The sequence below is a fragment of the Schistocerca gregaria genome, chromosome 1 (assembly GCF_023897955.1).
Source record: "Schistocerca gregaria isolate iqSchGreg1 chromosome 1, iqSchGreg1.2, whole genome shotgun sequence".
In the NCBI taxonomy this organism is placed as follows: domain Eukaryota; kingdom Metazoa; phylum Arthropoda; class Insecta; order Orthoptera; family Acrididae; genus Schistocerca; species Schistocerca gregaria.
In genome coordinates, this window is record NC_064920.1 from 621,475,165 (window position 1) to 621,498,506 (window position 23,342).

At 42.5% G+C, this 23,342-nt stretch overlaps 1 protein-coding gene across 8 annotated transcripts in view; it reads right to left on the reverse strand.

The window, feature by feature from the left end:
- The window catches only part of LOC126359421 (leukocyte tyrosine kinase receptor), an 815,186-nt gene that overhangs the window by 513,038 nt on the left and 278,806 nt on the right, over positions 1-23,342 (reverse strand). The window lies entirely within an intron of this gene.

The window sequence follows — 23,342 nt, forward strand, 5'->3', positions numbered from 1 at the left end:
GAAGTAGCGGCTCCGGTCTCGTAAACTGAAATGCGGTCGGGAGAGCGGTGTGGTGACCGCATGCCCCTCCATATCCGCATCCAGTGACGCCATTTGGCTGAGAATGACGCGGCGGCCTGTCGGTACCGTTGGGTCTTCGTGGCGTGTTCGGGCGGAGAGTTACAGTGCACAGCACGCTCACAGTTATTTAGACAAACATATTTCCCACACTTCGTACCTGAATTCAATGTGGAAGTGCCCTAATAACGTGTAAAAATGCGTGTGCCTTCTGACGTGCGCTTCACACAGGTTTACATAGTGAGGGGGCGCTCAGAGGGGAGTTCATGTGACGCAAATTCTATGCTAACTGTATATGTCCCAACTTCAATTGGCAAAAGAAGGGAAATCAAAGATCAAAATTTAACAAACTATTGTACTAAAATAGAAGAAAATACCAATTTATTAATTTAAAGTTCGCTGGTTGCAGTAACCATGTACGGTACCGTCAGAATCTTTGTTGTGTAAATCTGTCTCCTCAGCAGAGGTCCCCAACCCGTGCCTGTGCAACAACCCACACGCTCTGAGGTAAGCGCTTAGAATACGTAATGGTGGAGAAAATTCACCCGATGTCACTCGCGTTAATGTTGAAATGTACTGATGTCACAGGAGTAGCCTTCTATAAGCGATTTATCATTTTCTTCTGACATCTGTTCTTCTAAATGAAGAGGAGAGGTAGTGGTACTAAGTTCCTGATCACCACACTGTGTGCATTTGTCCTGGATTAAATCTAAACCAATACACACTGTCGCATGGAGTGAGAGTGTGTGACGATGCTGGTCCGTCCTTGTGATGAAAGCGTTGTGACTGGCGAGCCATGGGTGCTGATCGAAAGGAGCAGGCTGAGTGCTGACAACGGGTTCCACCCTTTCCCTTCTTTCATCATCACCAATGTTTAGCTTATTATCCGTCTTTCTATATTGTCAGTGGCGAGACTTGGAAGAACTGGTGCTCACATTTCTGTTATGGTCCTTTTTCGTAGTCTCTGACATGTTAAATATCACACGCAATATTCTGTGCACAGTATGTGTCGAGGATAAAAACTTACAGAAACAAGCAGTTAAAATGATGTTTATAAATGTAATCAAAAGAGGTAATATTATAGATCTTCCACAGAGTACAATAAGCTTTTTTACAGAGTATATTTAACTTAAAAATTGCATCACAATTTACTTATATCTATTTACAGTGGTGCTTATTTCTATGTGTTAGTATTTTTACTTAAGTGTACTGTCGAAGCATTTGAAGAATTTCACTGTTTCACTTTCAAGATTTTCGTTTAATATTTTCTGTAATGTGAATATATCTCCAGTTCTTGTAACAGATCCATCTCTGCCATTTATTTAGTCGGCGGAGTACTTTGACATTTAGCTCTACTTTTCCAAATGGATGTCCTTTATTATGTACGCGTGTGACTATTGCTAGGCGTCTGGTGTAGCAGAGACGTTCTAGGCGCTTCAGTCTAGAAGCGCGCGACCGCTACGGTCGCAGGTTCGAATCCTGCCTCGGGCATGGATGTGTGTGATGTCCTTAGAGTACTTTGACTACCGCGTCTCCGCCAGTACAAAGATATGATTTACGATCGAGCATGCAGAAGAGAGCGGCGCCAGCGACAGGTTTCTTATGAGTAATTTTGATTTTTTTAAATTTTGCGTAGGTGCTTGTTTAACAACTAAATCATTACTCTCTTATCTTCATACGTTCAAGACGTGTATTTTTCGGCGCTGTGTTAAACAATGAGGAAATTAAAACTATATTACGAAACGAAATTATTTCAGTAATGATTCGCAATGGTTGTCGCCAAATTTATAAATTAATCCTGACAGTGAAAACTTCAAGAAATTTTCATCAGACGGAGAACAAGAGGACCAGGGAACAATGAAAGAAAGGACATCCTACAATAAAATTAAGAAGTATTCCAGACGCAGCCACGAAGACTATATTATAATAGATACTACGTTTCTGACAGAATTGTAAGGTAAAATTCAAGTTATTTCTGAGTCGCTTTTTGTAGTGTTCCCGACCCGGTATGCCATTCACGGTCAAATTACAGCAGTATCTCAATCAGTAACACGAAATCCGCCTTATCCGTAACTTATTCCATCAAAATTCAAAACCCAATCAGATTTTCTATTTTGTTTTTTCACGGCAGAACCCCTAGGAAAGGAAACACTACATTAGGTTAGTTAGATTTAAGTAGTTGCAGGGGACTGAAGACCTCAGATGACCTCAGATGTTAAGTCCCATAGTGCTCAGAGCCATTTGAACCATATTTTGACTATTACTGATGTGTGTGTGTGTGTGTGTGTGTGTGTCTTTGGTGTGGTCTGTATAAGCACCACTGTAAACAGATATAAGAAACATTTTTGTAACTGTTTGTTTATGTAAATTTGTAATCCCGATACATACTGTACATAGAAAATTATGTGTGACTGGTTTAACATGTGAGACTGCACAAACGGACCATAAGAAAACTTTTAAGCACAAGAGTTTCCAAATTTCGTCACTGACTATATACAGGGTGTTACAAAAAGGTACGGCCAAAATGTCAGCAAACATTCCTCACACACAAATAAAGAAAAGATGTTATGTGGACATGTGTCCGGAAACGCTTAATTTCCATGTTAGAGCTCATTTTAGTTTCTTGCACCTACGCTCAACGGAGAACGTTATCATGATTTGATACGGGATACTCTACCTGTGCTGCTAGAACATGTGACTTTACAAGTACGACACAACATGTGGTTCATGTACGATGGAGCTCCTGCACATTTCAGTCGAAGTGTTCGTACGTTTCTCAACAACAGATTCGGTGACCAATGGATTGGTAGAGGCGGACCAATTCCATGGCCTCCACGCTCTCCTGACCTAACCCTCTTGACTTTCATTTATGGGGCATTTGAAAGCTCTTGTCTACGCAACCCCGGCACCAAATGTAGAGACTCTTCATGCTCGTATTGTGGACGGCTGTGATACAATACGCCATTCTCCAGGGCTGCATCAGCGCATCGGGGATTCCATGCGACGGAGGGTGGATGCATGTATCCTCGGTAACGGAGGACATTTTGAACATTTCCTGTAACAAAGTGTTTGAAGTCACGCTGGTACGTTCTGTTGCTGTGCGTTTCCATTCCATGATTAATGTGATTTGAAATGAAGTAATAAAATGAGCTCTAACATGGAAAGTAAGCGTTTCCGGACACATGACCACACAACATATTTTCTTTCTTTGTGTGTGAGGAATGTTTCCTGACAGTTTGGCCGTACCTTTTTGTAACACCCTGTATAATGACAGATAATCAACTAAATATTGAGCGTTTTTTATACACTGCATTTAAGTCGAGAAAACAAATCAGAGCCGCACATATCAAAAACATCACCAAAAACGGCATAGCACATAGAGAAGTATGCACTTGAAAACGGGAATCATTTCCCAAAACGCGTCGTGTAAAATATACGAGAAATAAAAAAGAAAATTGTGACTTGTAGCAGAAAAGTTATTTACAAACAAACTCGTTGTTTTCACAGTTGCCGGCTTTCGTAAACCATTTTTGATGGATCAAATCGGACAGTTTATGACACTTACAACAAATGAAAGTATCCCACAGTACACGTCTGAGCACTGTGGAAGAATATGGAAGACCGATGCCATTTACTCTATAGTTCTGTTAGATGTGTCGCCGCTGTCTTTTGGATACAAACGCACTGCCAAGTGTTGTAGCGGCCGGGCAGCTGTTGGCGCGTCCACCTGTTACCGGAGGCGGCCCCGTGGTGGAAGCTCGCCAGCGGCCAGCGGCGCAGCACGGCACGGCGTCGCACGCCAGGCCGTGGGCGCACGCACGTGACGTCGCCACAGCTGACGGCCAGCTGCGTCGCCACCACGCCTGCTCTCGTCCCGCTCACCCACAACACGCCTCTTCCTGTAGTCTTTTGTTTCAGTTCCCCGTGGCGATGGGTGGCTTACAGCTGATGAAACTGCTCTTCACCCTGAAGTGATTTGCTTTCTTTATTATTAATCGATTATGATATTGTAAGTTATGATTTGGTCTCCTTACTGAATGGCCGGTGTACTACATAAATTATTTATGTTGACTGTTGGACACCAGATTACTTGGTGTGGCATCAACTGTTAGTTTGGTACGTATTATACTGAACTTTTGAAGTGATTGACTACTTGTTGGCCATTTACAAGTTACTAATGGCATACTGACCTAAATTTGGCATTAATAAACAGATTATTTTTCAGTCTTAATCATGCAGCTGCAATTAAAACTACGTTTTCTTATAGGCGACCAGGTTATACCGAAAAATTCGTCTGTGGAATAGGAGATGTCTAGAAGAAATTATTTTAGACCAGGTTGGTAACTTGCTTCACAACCTGTCAGACATTTTATGTCATTGAGTAAATGATCAAAGAGTTTTAGTCATGCATACTGAACTGTTTTCAAAGCCACTGATAGCTTTAATAATCAGCAAATAAAGGTCATTTTTTTCTTCTGGTGCTGAGGGAATGGACTTCGCTTTTCTTCGGATATTCTGATGGGTTATTTATGAAAAATTTCACTAGCGAATATATATGTTGTGAAAGTACAGTTATAACACCTAACTCCTTGAATACATACGTTCAAGATGACTAGTGGTGAACATCATACATTACTGCCCATTAAAATTGCTACACCAACCAGAAATGCAGATGATAAACGGGTATTCATTGGACAAATATATTATACTACAACTGAAATGCGATTACATTTGCACGCAGTTTGGGTGCATAGATCCTGAGAAATGAGTACCCAGAACAACCACGTCTGGCCGTAATAACGGCCTTGACCCGCCTGGGCATTGAGTCAAACAGAGCTTGGATGGCATGTACAGGTGCAGCTGCCCTTCCAGCCTCAACAAGATACCACAGTTCATCAAGAGTAGTGGTTGGCATATTGTGACGAGCCAGTTGCTCGGCCACCATTGACCAGACGTTTTCAATTGGTGAGAGATCTGGAGAATGAGCTGGCCAGGGCAGCTGTCGAACATTTTATGTATCCAGAAAGACTCGTACGGGACCTGCAACACGCGGTCGTGCATTATCCTGCTGAACTGTAGGGTTTCGCAGGGATCAAATGAAAGGTAGAGCCACGGGTCGTAACAATCTGAAATGTAACGTCCACTGTTCAAAGTGCGTCAATGTGAACAAGAGGTGACCGTAACGTGTAACCAATGGCACCTCATACCATCACGCCGGGTGATACGGCAGTATGGCGGTGACGAATACACATTTCCAATGTACGTTCATCGCGATGTCGCGAAACACGTATGCGACCATCATGATGGTGTAAACAAAACCTGCCATTCGTGCACCCAGGTTCGTCGTTGAGTACACCGTCGCAGGCACTCCTGTCTGTGATGCAGCGTCAAGAGTAACCGCAGCCAGGGCCTCCGAGCTGATAGTCCATGCTGCTGCAAACGTCGTCGAGCTGTTCGTGCAGATGGTTGTTGTCTTGCAAACGTCCCCATCTGTTGACTCAGGGATCAAGACATGGGTGCACGATCTGTTACAGCCATGCGTATACGATGCCTGTCATCTCGACTGCTAGTGATACGAGGCAGTTGGGAACCAGCACGGCGTTCCGTATTACCTTCCTGAACCCAAGGATTCCATAGTCTTATACCAGTCATTGGATATCGATTAACGCGAGCAGCAATGTCGCGATATGATAAACCGTAATCGCGATAGGCTACAACCCGACCTTTATCAAAGTCGCATTTCTCCTCCTTACACGAGGTATCACAACAACGTTTCACCAGGCAACGCCGGTCAACTGCTGTTTGTGTATGAGAAATCGGTTGGAAACTTTCCTCATGTCAGCACGTTGTAGGTGTCGCCACCAGCGCCAACGTTGTGTGAATGCTCTGAAAAGCTAATCATTTGTATATCATAGCATCTTCTTTCTGTCGGTTAAATTTCGCGTCTTTACACGTCATCTTCGTGGTGTAGCAGTTTTAATGGCCAGTAGTATATATTATTCCAAGTGCCCCCTTTTGTGTAGTTAATACTTTCTTTCTAAGTGATTATTCAATACACCATTATTAACTATAAATATGCAATTTGGTTTAGGATATTTATTTTTTGTGTACAAGATGAGCAATTTTGCGAAGAATGAAAGTAACTGAACTTAACTGTTTGAGGAGCACCGAAATATGTTTTTCCCAATTTGAGTTTTCATAAATATGTAACCCTGAAAACCTGAAACATTCTGTCCTGTTTACTGACTCCCATTCTTGCTAGGATGACTATTAGCTGTTCAAAACTTAATATAATGCATTTTCTCAATATTATGGGAGAGTCCATTTTCAGGAAAACGCGTAATAATTCTTTGAAAAACATTATTAATAATGTCTTCTGTTGTTTCCTCCTTAATGGAATTTATAACAACACTAGTATTAGCTTCAAAAAGTACTAAATTATTGTAGGAACAGATCAGGAATCAAAATTTAACCCTGTGCATATCCTTTCTGATTTCTCCCCAGTCACGAACCTTTTCTCTCCTTCTAACATTGTTTGAAGAATTCAGCACAACTTTTTTTCATTTTGTTTGTTAAGTATGGATTGAAACCAGTTGTTTGTAAAGCCATCAATTCCATAAAACATCACTTTTTCTTCTAAGAGGGTAACATGATCCACACAGTGAAACGCTTTGGACAGATCTCGAAAAATATCGACTGGTGATATTTTATTACTTAAAACGTGTGGTATATGGTGGATGAATTCATAAACAGCGTCTCAGTCGAGCAATCCTTCTGGAATGTAATCCAAACTGTGTTGCGATAAACAAATTATTTCTGGTTAAACGTGGTATCACTCGTGTATACTCTATTAATAATATTGAAATAGCAATTTCGGCCAACCAAAAATTTTCTTCAGAATCATTCAGTTTGGTAGCTCAGTTCAGAATGAAAAAAGAAAAAGAATAACATTAGTAGCACTTAACTGCTCATGATATCACTGTACTCTCAGCTCCGTAAGCACTTTATACCGGTGCTCCGACTCCGTCCGAACAGGCGTCACCGGATGTGGATACGGAGGGACATGTGGTCAGCACATCGCTCTCCAGGCCGTTGTTAGTTTTCGTGACCGGAGCCGCTACTTCTCCATCAGGTAGGTCCTCAGTTTGTCTCATTAAGGGCTGAGTGCACCCCGCTTGCCAACAGCGCTCGGTAGATCCGACGGTCACCCATCCAAGTGCTAGCCAAGCAAGACAGCGCTTAACTTCGGTGATGTGACGAGAACCGGTGTTACCACTGCGGCAAGCCGTTGGCTTATAACGGTACAAATCCGATGAAATACTTCCTACCAATTTATTTTTGTATACATTTTTATATTCTTACAGTTTATGCATATTGACTTCTCTCTTCTGATATTTAGCATTAATTTTGCAAAACAGATTGTGAATGTGGCTTTTAGTTGAAACTTACAAAGTGTACGACGTACTGTGATCCCGGACCTCTACTTAATTATCAAGTTTTTCATTTGCAATCTGTATGCTGACTGCAGCCGTGAAATACCTGTGCTAAATTTTACTAGCGACTGATTAAGATGGGCGGAGAAAATCCAGTAAAAGGTCGTGCAGACAAAGGGCCAAGAGCATGTATCACGTTACAAACTATAGAAACATTGCAACCTCTCCTTGAAAAATAGCTAGTGTCAACATATTTGAACAAGGAAACAAAGTCACCATTTGTGACAAGTTAAAGATATACACCAGATGTGTAACTGTATACACCCCATTATACCGTGTACAGTTCATTACCAAGTAAGCTATTTAACCGTATCTCAAGAATTTGGTCAAAGTTTGTGTTTAAACGGGTGAGTAAATCGTATTGAGCGGTATATATTCCTGTTCTTACTTTTGTACGTTTAACTGCAAGCGAGCCTTCTCTCTTCATTTTACTATAAGAAATCATACCAAAAATACCTGGTGCCTTGAAAGAGCATGTTTACATAGTATGTAAGTACTAATACAAAAACCATCAAATACGACACTTTAGCTTCCAATATCTGTATTCCAATATGGCGTCACCTTGGTTCGGCCTGTGATGGACTAATCGATCTTGCATCACACTGGTTCTCGTCTTACATCACGTTTAGAAAATTCTATGCGATTTATACTACTGTTTACACTCTGAAATATTTCGCGACACTGAAATTCGCAGTATCACTTTAAAAAATATGCACTAATGTATCACCTTGTCATGTGGTTCTGTACTGTTCTACCACAGTTTAGTCTGCACAGTGCCGCAAAAATGCAATGTCTTTTTGTTTATCTCTAATATTCCATAAATTTTCGTTCTAACTGAACGTATAGACTTCTTCTCTGAAGAGGATGCATTCCTTTAACTGAATTTCGCACTTATAAAATATGTGACTCAGTTTCTATTACCATTATTATGCATGCGATTTCTTATTGATACAATGTTTTCAGACTTCAGAAATTGTCCATTAATATTTTCAAAATGACCTTCAACAACGATCACTTCGTTACCAAAGATACCACATTGAATACTCCCGATCCCAAACCCAATCACAGCCAGACCTGAAACACCTAACCTACAACGATCACCTAAACCAATATTGCAAGAAGCCCACATTTCCCCACTGAATTGTACCAATCTTCGATTTGTGCTCCTGTATACCTCTGAAATCTCTTCAATTCTCCATAATACTATAAAAATGAAAGGCGAATTCTCTCTCTCCATACTTGAATCTCCTCCATTCGCCTCTCACTCAATGCAAACGCTTCCCAATGCCCTACACCTACCATCATAAATTTAATCCGGTAGCAAAGTCCTCCAAAATATCCATTCCTGTGAATGTCCACGTACCCACCAACAAAACACAAAGGCCATTCACGTAGGGTTTCAGCTTATGTTACCACCATAGATTCCAGAGACCTCTTCTGTTAATCTTTCTCTTTCCTTAATACCCATGTTTGATTGCAATGTCACAACATACCATTCTTCACATCATCTCCTGTCTTACTGCACTTATTCCCCTTCACAAGATCAACTGTATGCTATTTCGCTACCCCCAAAGCTCGCGATACTGACTTGAAATCCAACACCACCCCCAACATCAGCTCCCTGTTCACAACGCACCTGCACTTGCTGTCTCACAACATTTAAACCAGGAGCTGGTCATCAAGCCCCAGATACCCCTCCAGTGAAACCACAGTACCGTAGCTCCAAGATGATCGACAATAAACAACACCATTACGAACATCATCGCAGCCAATGATCTTCGCATCACGATCACACATTGTTTTTGCTGAAATACTAACTTTTTATTATACTTTAATATGTTTAAGTTAAGTTTCATTCTGTAAAAAGAAAAAAAAACAGTTACTTTGCTGCTGACAGACTCCTAGCAAGGAAGAGAAATTAGTGTGTGTGTGTGTGTGTGTGTGTGTGTGTGTGTGTGAGAGAGAGAGAGAGAGAGAGAGAGAGAGAGAGAGAGAGAGAGAGAGAGAGAGAGTGTAAACAGTCCATTGTGAAGTCTCCGGCTGTCTTTCACTCTCCTCTTCAGGTGAGTATGGTAAAACTATTAAAATTTTTTGTGCTACCTGAACTACAGATTAAGATTTTCTGCTAGAGGTTTTAACGTTTTTAAAGTAATATAGCTCATCTTAAAATCTCGTAGGAGGCGGGCCACCATGGTTATATTTTAACTTAGTACCGTATTAGCTCTGAACAGTTCGCTTCAAAAAATGTCATACAGCCATAAGATCTTACCACAAAATTATTAAAATTATTAATACTAACTAATGTAGATTGAAGGAAGGGGAAGGAAGACAAGGCTGGTCACCAGAAGGTAGGGGTTACATGGTGCTCCATGTGCGTAATATCTAATGTTTCGTATACAAAAACGTCTAATGTTTTAGAAAGATGCAGGCTATATATTAATAGTAAGTAACTATGAACTGTAAGTTTGACTGATACAGCATACAAATCCATACATAACAATTATGAACAAATGCTAGGCTCCGTGTCGCAAGGATGCAGGCAGTGTACAAACATATTTTATACAGAAAAGTGAATAGCATCAGTTATTGCAAGGATGACTCTGAGTCATTACTAACTGATATCTACGTATAATCATTACAAGTTAGCTGGTTCACACAAGTCAGCAGACTTTATAGGCATACAGGTGAAGATAATACACGCACAGTATAAGGTGTCAAACAAGTCGCGCACCTTACACTGAATTCCTGAAAATATTTGCGGTTAAATCAATATGTCACACGACATAGTTATGTGAAAATGTATGAATTATTGATCGACAAAGTGAATAAAGAAGCCAGCATTTTCTGAATATAAACCATTAACACTCACACAAGTAATTTCCCAGACCTGAGCTATGAGACACAATTCTGAGGGTAGGAGAAGTACATGACGGCAACGCCCATCCCAACATTAGGCCGAAACACACACAGCAGGAAGTGTAGCGGACACAATGAGAGGCCGGAGCCATAGTGCAGGCCATCGGTAAAAGTAGTCCTTGTCGTTGCTTTTAATGACGAGCCTCCGGAAAGCCTTTCTACAGGAACACTGCTGGATATGGAAATAAATGTCTGGAGAAACCCAGGAAACCCTAGGAAAGAAACGACGCCTGTGATAGGATACGAAAACTAGTGGGTGGAATTGTAACAAGTGCGAACGCTTTGACTGGCCAGAAATGAAACACCTGGCCACCAGCTTTGATATAGACAGATGTAGACAGAGAAATTAGCTCTTTCTCTTTCAGCAAATCGTCGAGTGTTTGAGCAAGGCGTATCACGCCACGCTGAGACGATTGTGAGTCATTATGTGAACATTGTTCACAGGCTCGTCTTAACTCATAACGAGTTAAACTGCAAAGTCTCTTAGTATGGAGAATTGCGCTAAGTATTGACAGTCAACGCTTGCGAGTTATTGGAGGACAACGATGTATGTGCTATTCCAGCCATCTAACTTAGTTAGGGAATAACTATGAGTCTCGGCTTCACCAAAGATGTAGGAAATGTATCTGTCTGGTGTTTAACAGTCGAGAGAGACTTAGAATAGATTCTCAGATTCACAGATCGCGTCGATAGCCACCACTGCCGCCGCCGACGAAAGGTAAACACCCACACTCGCGCTACGCCAGCACGTGATACTCAATTGACACAACATATTCACGATTGTCAGGATTAACTGAAGCAGAAGCGTGACATATCCTATTTAACGAAAAGAACTGATCAGCCACTGTAGAGTGCTTTATGCCCTGAAGTTATTGAAGAATTTTAATTGTGTACTTCTCTCTGATTGCTCTTCACTGACACCCATCCATTAATTGGTTATTTTAATTGTGCATTTTTCTTAATTGATATATCTGGTCGCAACTGAATTTAATTGTTTCTATTTTATCGACTCCCAGATGTAGTCATCAACCATCGTACTATTAAAGAAGCATAGAACAGTTAGGAATTTGGCTTCATTGTTGTGAAGATCCAATATCAATATTTTACCATCCTGTACATATTATTATCATGCCATGAAGCCATACTTAGAGTAAGAATAAACCTTATAACGATAGTCTAAGATTTTGATTTTTTGCTAACATATAGCTATGCCTGAACCCATACACTAATTTCTGTTAGCAATAACGTTTCCTTTACAGGGAGTGTAGTGGAACCGACATTGAGATCATTGTCTGAGGACATCACAGTCTCCGTACTGCTGCACTCTTCTGAACTCTGAATGGTGAGCTGGTGTCTTCCTACCACGCAGGCTGTAAGTTAAACAAAAATTCCTAAAACATTCACAGAGCGTCCTTGCGCAACTGTGGTAAGAAGGTAGAGCAGAACCAGTCTCACACATGATAGAACAGGTCACAAATTTTTAATAACAATAGTTAAATTACGTTTATGTGGTCAGCACATCTGATATAGAATAATAAAGACAAAATGTTATCCACTGAACTCGACCAATTTAACTGAATGTTTTCTTATGTGAGTTGTAGGTAATAGGGTGTCAAAAGCACTTCGTCTTCAGGCCACAAGTCGCCCATCGGGACCATCCGACCGCCGTGTCATCCGCAGCTGAGAATGCGGATAGGAGGGGCGTGTGGTCAGAACACCACTCTCCCAGTCGTTATGATGGTTTTATTTAACCGGAGCCGCTTCTATTCGGTCGAGTAGCTCCTCATTTAGCATCACGAGGCTGAGTGCATCCCGAAAAATGGCAACAGCGCATGACGGCTCGGATGGTCACCCATCCAAGTGCCGGCCACACCCGACAGCACTTAACTTCGGTGATCTGACGTGAACCGGTGTATCCACTGCAGCAAGGCCGTTGCAACAGGGTATCAAGGAGTACAGATAAAAAAATAGACAGCTATGAGACTGAGGAGGATGGGATGTATGGGGATGGTGTCCATTGAGCGTCAAAGAAAAATGTGATATAAAGGATGGGAAGAGTAGCAGTGTAATATACAAATAAATGTATATGTTACTAGGTCCCATAAAATGAACCAGTACACAGCGAGTGTTGACGAGTAGCTGGATTATCCTTGCTTAGATCAGGCCCAGTGATCACCCAGGCTCATTTATCTGTTTTATTATCTTGGATCTTCCCACTAAATTTACCTTTATTATTGTCACTTTTAGAACTATAAATACGAGATTAGTGTTTCTGTGTGTTTGTGTTTCTATTTTTGTGAATAATGCCTCGCTTAGGCATAGGTTTTATTGATCAACACTGGAAGTTGTTTTACAACTTCTGAATTTTAGGCTGATGGTGGCAGTAGTGGAAATGACATTATTATTGAGGTCAGGGTGGCAGCCGTCTGTAGTTGGTGATGGAGATCAGTATTCCAACACTCTGGGTGGGCTACCATTGGAGCGCTGAGTATATGCCTGACAGCCGTCCGATGTGTTGTCATGACAACATCATTGCTACGACATGCATTTATTGTTCATCAAATACAACAGTTGTTATAGTCCTCGGAGAAGTCAACAGCCCCAGGATGTAAGCTGTTCACGGCCCGTGAGGATGCAAGGTAGTCAGCGGGCGGCCTGAGAGCCTGCAGTGTTGTGCGCTTGGCGGGTCGTTATGGCAATGGTTCTGCAAGCAAACTGACCGCAGCAGTGTGCAGCGGCTGGAGACTGCCTGGCAACACACTACGGGTAACACACAGGCGTGCAAAATCACGCCATGGTCCCTATGTGGATGAAAAGGCTTACGGCAAAAGCAGAGGCAGGTAGCAATGGATTTGTCCACAAGGACAGTGGCGGCTGAACGGCTGCGTGGCCCCAGGCTCGAATGATAGACATCTAGTGTAGGAGGCTGGCAGCGGCTGAGCTAGGTCTCCAGGTGACGGCTGATTGGAGAGCGCTAAGTCCACAGGTTGGGACTCGGCGCTAACACCTGGGCCGCTAGCAGCTACAGACTGCAAAGGTGGGGACTGAGTGATTCATGTAGGCTTGTACACTCGTGGAACGTCGTAGGTGTTCCTCTACCCCCCTCCCCCCTACCATTCACCCACGAAACTGGTGGCTGATGGACTGAGATACCTTCGCCTAGAAATGAGGTTTATTGTACAGACTTCTCAGCTTTACTCGGCAATGCCCCATAAATTATTTGCAGCACAGCATTATTAACAAAGTAACATGTTAAACGATCTAGGCAGTTTTGTTCACAAAATATTCGCAATGATATCAGACTCAATCAGGAAATTTATTTCCCTTATTAATAACGTGTGTGTGTGTGTGTGTGTGTGTGTGTGTGTGTGTGTGTGTGCATAGTTTCAGGATTGTTTTATAATTTAATTTTTAATTGTTACGATACTGCAGTGCCTGTGTTGCTAAGAATAACGACGTAGTGTTCCTTCCGACACCCCTCCGTATCCAAAGAAACATTGCATCGTAATTCTGAAAAACGCGTGCTCTGCTGTACGATATTTATTCGACGACAGCGGGCAAACGACTTTCGATTAAAATGACTCCCCCAGTACTGGAATGTACTGTAACAGCGCAGGTTGTAGACACATGGTTGACGACATATGGAAGTTTGGCTCTGGCCGTGAGACGTGCTCGGATAGCTTAATGGTAAGGCGACCGTTCGCGAAAAGTGGGAAATTTGGGTTCGAGTCACGGTCCGGAACAAATTTTCATTGTCGTCCTTCCATTATACAGCTGATGGTTGTTCATACTCGCAACAGGGAATACATTTCATGTGATTGAATTGTTGTTCAATTTTTACTGTTGTACACTCTAACAATAAAAAAACAAAAAACAAAAACGACGTACCACGAAGGAGTTATGCAAATTGCTAACAAATTGATATTCATACGATTATGGACGGAAAATACAAACGTATAAACTTCTACGGCCTATGGATGATTATGTGACGCTACACCGCATTTTCACGGCACAGCTGACAAGGACAGTAAACAGCGGACACATTTATACCAGGACATAAGCCGGTCGGCCGGCCGGAGTGGCCGCGCGGTTCTAGGCGCTACAGTCTGGAGCCGAGCGACCGCTCCGGTCGCAGGTTCGAATCCTGCCTCGGGCACGGATGTGTGTGATGTCCTTAGCTTAGTTTGATTTACTTAGTTCTAGGCCACTGATGACCTCAGAAGTTAAGTCGCATAGTGCTCAGAGCCATTTGAACCAACCAGGACATAAATCCTTTGCGAATTTCGTTCCCTGTACTCTGTTGGACAGTAACTACAACTCACAGACATGCACGTGAACAATATACGCAGATGTCAACATGCGAGAGTCGACTTGTAGTTGGACTCAAAGAAGCCGGTTGGAGTAATGCCAGTATTCGACGATGGTGGCAGGAATGGATGAACCGTAGCCGAACACAGAGTCAAAAAGGAAGCGGTCGACCTAGAGAGATGATAGATCATGAGAACCGAGCGATCTTCAGAGAGGCACCCACAGGCCCGTATTCATCATTATCATAGGTCCGATGTGCAGCTGGTGCTTCACTGACCGCAAGGCCCATTAATAGTGGGTTCACAGAATCAGGGCTGAGCTCACAGCTTGCACCGACTGTACTCCAACAAGCCCGTTTCCGGCGCTGTCGTGCACATTCGGCCTTTAATCTCGTTGACTGGAGTAGAGGTGTCTTCAGTGATGAGTCCCGCCTCGAACTGAGTCCCAATGAGCAGCGAAGACATGTCTGCAGACGCACCGATGGCTTACCAACCTGACTGTCGCCCGACAACCAGGCGAAACGGTCTGAGGTGCGATATCTTTACACAACAAGACCCCTTTGGTTGTCATCTGTGGCGGTACGTCGACTATATTCTAGGCTCCGTTTTGTAGCCTTTCAGGGCAAGCCATCTTGAGCTTACATAGCAACAAGATAATGACCGTTCACAGATGGCGAGAGTTTCTACTGCTTGCTTTCGTACGTGCTAAGCCCTTCGCTGGTCAGAAAGGTCGCCGTATCTCACCCCAGTACAGAACATTTGGCGCATTATGGGCAGGGCCCTCCAAGTACCTCGACATTTTGACGATCTACGAGCCAATTCGACAGAATTTGGCACGGTATCACTGAGGAGCGCTTCCAAACACTGTATCGGTGACAAGCCGAATAACTGCTTGCATAAGGGCCAGCTGTGGACCAATGCGTTATTGACATGCTCAATTGGTGAAGCTCTCTCTCTTAAATAAATAATCTAATTTTCCTGAAATTGTAATTGTTCGTTTCTTTGAACATGTAAATCACATCTACCGAATTTCGTGCCATTCTGATAACTCGTTAGTGGTGCGTCAATTTCTTGTATTAGACTGTAAACTTTTCCTTGTCTTAGGACAGGCGCCAAAACTTGCGCCATAAACAGTGTATCATTATCGACTCAATTTGAACGTGGTTGGATTGTGCAGAAGTGCGAACTGAGCAAAAGAATGTTACGAGCTACACCCCGAAATTTTCATCGAATGCTCGGTAAGCTTCGGAAACCAGAGGGTTGGCAGTATAACCTTACCACTGCGGCCTGTTGTCGGGCTGGCCAGCCAGTTATAGTTGAGTCGGTGTAAGGTGATCCCTGACAGTTGCTGTGGTGGGGGGCAGGGCGTGGCAGTTTCTTGGGCCTACAACTAATAATGCAACGCGATTTTACTAAACGACTCTATGGAGACACCTCAGTGTTGTCACAGCTACGTAGACGGCTGTTATTTTCGCGTTAGCGTTTCACAGTTGAAAGCCAACAACAGCGCCATGAGCAGTCGGGATCTTCCTACGCCGTTTACACTGTAGTACCTGCGATGGCGGCTGGCTGGCTGGCTGGCGGGCGCGGCCCGCAGCAGCAGGCGGCGCCCGCCGTTGTGTGACAGTAGGGACGCGCTGCCCTACCCCAGCAGCGCCTCCCGGCCACTGCGGGCGGCGACGCCCGGCAGAATCGCAGCGCGGCCAACACTCCATCTATTTTAGTCGCCGATGAACAGTGCGGCTGTCCTCGAGGGCTCGGGGCTCCCCGCTGTCCCTGGCGGTAGCGTGGCCGTGCATTAGCAGCCTCCAGACTGCCAGCCGCTGCTCCTCGCGTTTCAGCGCCTTCTCCACCGAACGGACCAACATTATCGTTGTGAGAGTCTCTGTGTAGCAGTAGCGACGTCTTCATTAAATTCTAAGCCACTGAGTGTCGTGAAGCGTCGTAATATATGACTGAAATCTTCGCTGGCGACCAGCTGAGCTCAAATGCCACTCGGGAGGACGACGGTTCAATCCCGTCTCCGCCCATCCTGATTTAGGTTTTCCGTGATTTCCCTACGTCGCTTCAGGCAAATGCCGGGATGGTTCCTTTGAAAGGGCACGGCCGATTTCCTTCCCAATTCTTCCCTAACCCGAGCTTACGCTCCGCCTCTAATGACCTCGTTGTCGACGGGACGTTAAACACTAACCACCACCACCACCAAATGCCACGAGGTATCTCTAACAGAATGACCTCCATGCCAGCTAGCACAAATTTCGAAAACAACGATTATATGAAAACCTACTCGCGCTTTTCTTACCCATGGGCCAAAGCATTCTGTTAGCTGCAGTTTCTTGACTTCGTCAAGCATTTTACTCAGTACCACATCTACGCTTGTCAGCGAAAGTAAAAACTCTTGTTTGATGCCATGTCTCAGGCACTGTGATCTCAGTTGTAATAATACGTACACAAACACCAACTGCAACACAGTCTCTATTATTAACGAGCACCGGTTTCGATCTTCCCTGCAGATCTTCCTCTTTTACGCCCTGCAAGATTCACTTCGCCAATGGTGGGTGGTATGAGTGACATAAACTATGATAGTGTAGGTGTTGATAGAAATTTGTGTCTGGATTCCGTACTTTTTGACAGGGAGGATGCAACATCTTATACTCGATGGAGATTCACCGACAGATTTAAAAGTAACTAGAAGGGTGCCCTCGGGTAGAGAACTTAAACCCTTGCTGTTCATCTTCTATATTAATGATGTCAGAGACAATATTAATACCAATCTCAGACTTCTCGCAGATGATGTACTTATCTATAAGGAACAGTCAAATGAAAACTAGACAGATGGGAAAAAAGTAAATAAAGTGTTATTATTTCAAACGTAATCGCTTTAACTATTAATACATCAGACGGTGAGGCAAGGCGCTCATTGCATTAATCGAAAAATGTTTGCGATTGTCTGCAGTACCATATTGTCCGCCCACATGCTGCCATAGTTGGTTCGACTACGCTGTAAATATTCACCATTTGGATTTTCAGCTCATTGTGTTTAATGTGTTTGCGGTTAAAATTGTTGGGTGTAAGGTCCACCAGTTACGCAAAATACCGTTTTTTTCCAAGTTCCCAAACATGTTTTAGCACCTCTGTGCCATCATCAGTGGGTGCCTATTTTATTTAATCTGTAATGTGAACATTTTTGCTAGATGATTACGAAATTACGGGAATATTTAGTTCAAAGAACATTTGTTTCATTTAGTTAATACCTTTACATTCGGTTTGCATGGTTTTTCAGGACCACTTGTATATTATTTATCACAGATAGATTGTCGTTTGGTTGCAGATGACAAGCTACCTGTAAGAAATAATACACAAGTGGTCCTGAAAAACCATGCAAACCGAGTGTCAAGCTATTAACTAAAACAAACAAATTGTTGTTTGAACTAAATGTTCCCGTAATTTTGTAATCATTTAGCAAAAATTTTCACATTGCATATTAAATAAAACAGAAACCCACTGATGATAGCACAGAGGTGCTAAAATATGTTTGGGAACTCGGAAAAAACGGCGTTTTGCAAAATGACGGATATTACATCCAACAATTACGCTGCAAATTTCTAGCTAGGAAGCCCTTAGAGAGCCTCCAAACAGTCTCTATCTCTCCCCCCCCCCCCCCCCCCCCCCCGCTATATCTATATTTTTGGAGCCCCGAAGAAAAACATTCGTCGCCGTCTGTTTGCTGCGGACGACGAGGTGCACGCCTGGATACAAACATGGTTCCGTAGGCAACCGCAAACATTCTTCCAAGAAGCCATTAACTTGTCTCACAGTGGTATAAATGTGTTAACAGTTATGGCGATTACTTTTGAGGTAATAAACAATTAACTTCCTTTTTTCCTTCTGACTCGTCTTCATTAGATTGCCCCTTGTACAGTAAAGTACTGTCTCAAAAAAGGTACGTTATCATTCAGTCATATATTGATAAGATTGCAAAAATTGGGAACTTGCTTTAAAAATTCAGAAATTTAAAACTGTACGCAAAACGAAAATGGCAGTAGTGTATGACTACAACATCAACGACTCACAGATGGGATGGCTCGAGTCATACAAATATATCTGGGTGTACGAATATGTAGGAACGAAAAATGTTACTTTCACAATGGCTCTGTGGTTGACAAAGCACTTGGCAGACTGTGGTTCGTTCATAGAATACTAGAGAACTGCAATCAGTCTAGAAAGGTGATTATTTGCAAAACATTTCTATGGCCCATTCTAGAATAATTCTCAAGAGTCTGGAATCCGTACCAAATGAATTAACAGCGGATATTAAACGCATGCAAAGAAGGGGAATATGGTCGCAGGTTGGTTTGACCCATGGAAGAGTGTCACGGAGATGCTGAAGAAATTTAACAGGCAGACCCTTGAAGAGAGACTCAAGCTATCCAGAGAAAGCCTACTAACAAAGTTTCAAGATCTAGCTTTAAGTGACGGATCTAGGAATATACCAAAACTCCCTATGTACTGCTCGTGTAGGGATAGTGAGGATAAGATCAGACATGTTACATCGCGCGCAAAGGTTTTTAAGCAATCATTCTTTCCGCGCTCCGTACACGGATGGAATGGGAAGAAGCTCTGATAACTGGGACAATGGAAAGTACCCTCTACCATGCACTTCAAAGTGCAGAGTATGGATGTAGGTGTAACCGTAAACGGACTCATGCTATATGCCGGGGGAAGCTGTTTGAAGAATATGACAAGTGGTGTTTGAAAATAAATGCAAATAATACTGAGTGTCTGTTAAAGGGCGGTGAGAAATACCACGAAGTAGATGGTGGGAAAGATCTTGTTTTTAATATCTAGGTGTAATTATACTCGCGGAATGAAATAATGTAGAAAATATTAAAAAAAGCCCTGCACCGGTGCAATGTCAACCGACAGTTAAACTCATTTCTTTGGAATAATAAGATCGCAAACAAAACAAACAGCGATAAGATCGCAAACAAAACAGAGTTAGACCATACCAGAAATGAAGGAACCAGTAAAATGATGTAAGTGGAAGAGAACATAATTGCAGCTGTTGAGAGGAAGAGGTTTCTATAATACGGCCATTTAGAACGAATGCATCGTAATAAATGCCCAAAGAATGTATAAAAATGATGACCAAAGGAAGAAAAGGTCAACCGTCCAGATGATCGGTTACTGGTATCCAGGGAGTTACGCACTCCAGGAATTTCCAAGTGGGGTCATTGTAATCACTGTAAACTGTGGAGGATGAGCGACAAGAACATAAATTGGCTGTAAATATTACAAATTTAAAATCACATAATTCACAAAGTCAGTCGATTTCTGTGACTTAGTCATCAGCGTGTCACACCGCCAAGCGGACAAGCTTAAATTGTCGATACGCTTGTGCAAGTATCTTTATAACTGTATTACTTGTTGCATGTACAAATGCATATACTCCAGATCAGAAATATATGCAAAATGACAACGTAAAATCACCTTTTGAAAGCGTAATCCGAGGAGCTCATGGTATCTTTATGTGGCTGTAAAATAAACATTGGCCCACTATCACGCCACCAAAGAAAACTGATAGTCGAAGTAATGGTTTGGTGAAATGAAACGTCTGCGAAAAAAATAAAAAGAGATAAAACTTAGATGGGAGGAAAAAATGACGGAGACTGCTTTCTGGAAGTGATAGTTTTTCGTTGACATAGATTTTTTTGAAACGTTGACTTGCTCAAAGCACAAAGTTATTGCTTCAGTAACAAGCATCGGCAATTAAATGGTAACATCTATTTTGCATTATATTCGCAATGACGACGGTGGTGATGGTTCTGTCATGGACCCTACGAGGCAGCTAAGGTGTTGGAGAGCGAGCTTCATCGATAACCTCTCCACTGCTGCACACACATCATGGAAAGTGATCGAAACTGGATCATCACGTACGACATGTCGCTCGATGGTGCCCCAGACGTACAAAACAGGGTTGAGGTAATCTGCTTGGGAGCCAAACAAATTACTCGTGTCCGTGGAGTATTTCTCAGATCATTCAGACACCAGTCATGGCGACGGAGGGCGTAGAGTCTTGCCCAAACAAACGAATAATCTATGTCAGACTTTTAGGTTGAAATGTTGCTGTTGGTCTCACTTCATTATTACGATACCGGTTTTTTTTTTCGCAAGTGTTTACTGGTAGGTGGCATTTCCAGAGACGAGCGTTGCACTCGATCCTAGTCGACAATGTACTGTCAACGGTAGATTTTATTTTTACGACACAATTGTATCGCGCACCAGTTCAATGGCGTGTGGCATATCCAAAGACGTGCGCTATAGTCAATCCTAGCCCACAGGATACTGATTAGTTTGAGTCAGTACACAGCCGGGGGACAATAGAATCTTCATGAGTTCTTTGAGCGATCAAAGAGGAAGAGCAGAGTGCAAACATTGAGTATAAGTGTTCTCTTCCAGTGGTTGGGAGCGTGAGGACGTAGAACTTGACGGAAAGGTGTGCGCTTTTTGTTTGGTGAGATACAGCCATGCTTCGTGTGTGAACTATACTGCTACAATTTTTGCTGTCATTCCTAACTGGCTTCTTTATTCCACTGCGTTTTGCATGGATTCTCTCACTGGTTTCCACGAGGTGGCCACATGGACCCATGTATTCATTTGATTTTTGATTTTCTACAATTGTATCTAGTGTAATTAGCCTCTTTCAAATAGAAGCAAGAGTAAACTCGCTTGCATACAATATTTTGTGAGAATATTTTGAAGATTTTTTTTTAATCACGATGTTCTGTTCAGTTCTTTTGTTTGGGTGGTTAGAGACCATTTGTTTCTCTTTGTATACCACACCATGTCTTTGCTTAGAAATGTTGACCGGAACATACCGCTGAGGTGAATTTTTTGTCATTTCTCTGTGAGAGAGTTGTTCTTTATTATAATGTGAATTTTGAATAGTGAACTGCTGAATACTTCATTTCGTTTGTTGCTCATTGGCGAGAGCACCATCAGTAGACAGAGCTTCACAAATTAATTTCGGTCACAGGTGTGATTTCTCGAGAATCATAGAAACACCTTCTTACCAGTGACTATCTTAAGCGTTTTCCATGCCTTAAGTATTCTCACAATTTTTGTTTATTATGCAGTAGTCTCTATTGCGACTCCCTGCAGAATTTAATGTTCATTTTTTGTAATTTTCATGTTCCTTAGGATGAATTCGGCAAGATGGGATCACGTGTGACACAAACCTACGTGAGAGGTAGGACTGGGATTCATTCAAGGTCTGTGAGGGCAGATACCTTTCAATTCTTCTTTTATATAGTTTTTGGCTTACAAAGATGTTCTTCGCCTAGATTGCCTTCAAGGAATTACGTAGAAGTATAATCATGTATTATACGCTTAACCTTTAAAATCAGATATTTCGATCAGTCTACACTCTGCCTCTTCAAGGCCAGTCAGTCTCTGTAACTCGATAGCTATCTCTGTTCCTTTAAAATTTTAAAAATATGTGCTGCGTACAAAAGTGTGGTGTTACTAAATCACAAGAAAAAAATTGTGGTTTTACTAAACAAGTGCCAAGTGGACAGTAAGGCTGGCTGAAAGACTCATAGGGTCTTACATTTATCCTGAGCTATTGCATTTATGAAAGAACGGAGACTGTTGACGATCTACAGCTGTACAGAATAGTTCGAACTTAATTCGCTGAATTTGATTTCCTTAACATCAGATATATTAGCTGTAGATCTGCTACCTAGTGGTGTCGTATGAAAATTTGTGCTGGACCGGGACTCGTAACCGAATTTTCCTCTTAACGCGAGCAGTCGCCTTAACCACTTCGGCTATCCGTGCACGCTCCCCGGACCAATTTAAACTTCCATGTGTCGCACTGTCTACCTCCTTTTAAGGTAGTCCACTGATAAGAACAATGGTATTGATTGTGTCACTCTTTCGGTTGCGGTAATCGGAGTAATGTAGCGAGGATTAAATGATGGATTCAGTGGAGTACGGTAGAACAATGTAGACAGTGTGACATATAGAAGGTTGAGTCAGTCTAGAGAGTATGCATGGATGGTCGAAGTGGTTCAGGTGACCGTAATGACAAGCAGGAAACTTGGTTTTGTGCATAAATTTTCATATGTTCCTATTGGGTAGCAGATCTATACTAATACAGCTGATGTCAAGGAATTCGCATTTAGAGAGTTAATTTCCAACTATTAGAGAGGTTTTACGTGGTTCAAAATAATTCAAATGGCTCTGAGCAAAATGGTTCAAATGGCTCTGAGCACTCTGGGACTTAACTTCTGCCATCAGTCGCCTAGAACTTAGAACTACGTAAACTTAACTAAACCAAGGACGTCACACACATCCCTGCCCGAGGCGGGATTCGAACCTGCGACAGTAGCAGTCGCGCGGCTCTGACTGTAGCGCCTAGAACCGCTCGGGCACTCCGGCCAGCGTTTTACTTGGTGGAAGCCAACAGATGCATTTTATGCACAGGCATAACCAACTAAAACGTCCCATTTGCATTTCTGCCAAAGAGGACACACAAAATGAGTTGGGTACTACACCCCTCATCATT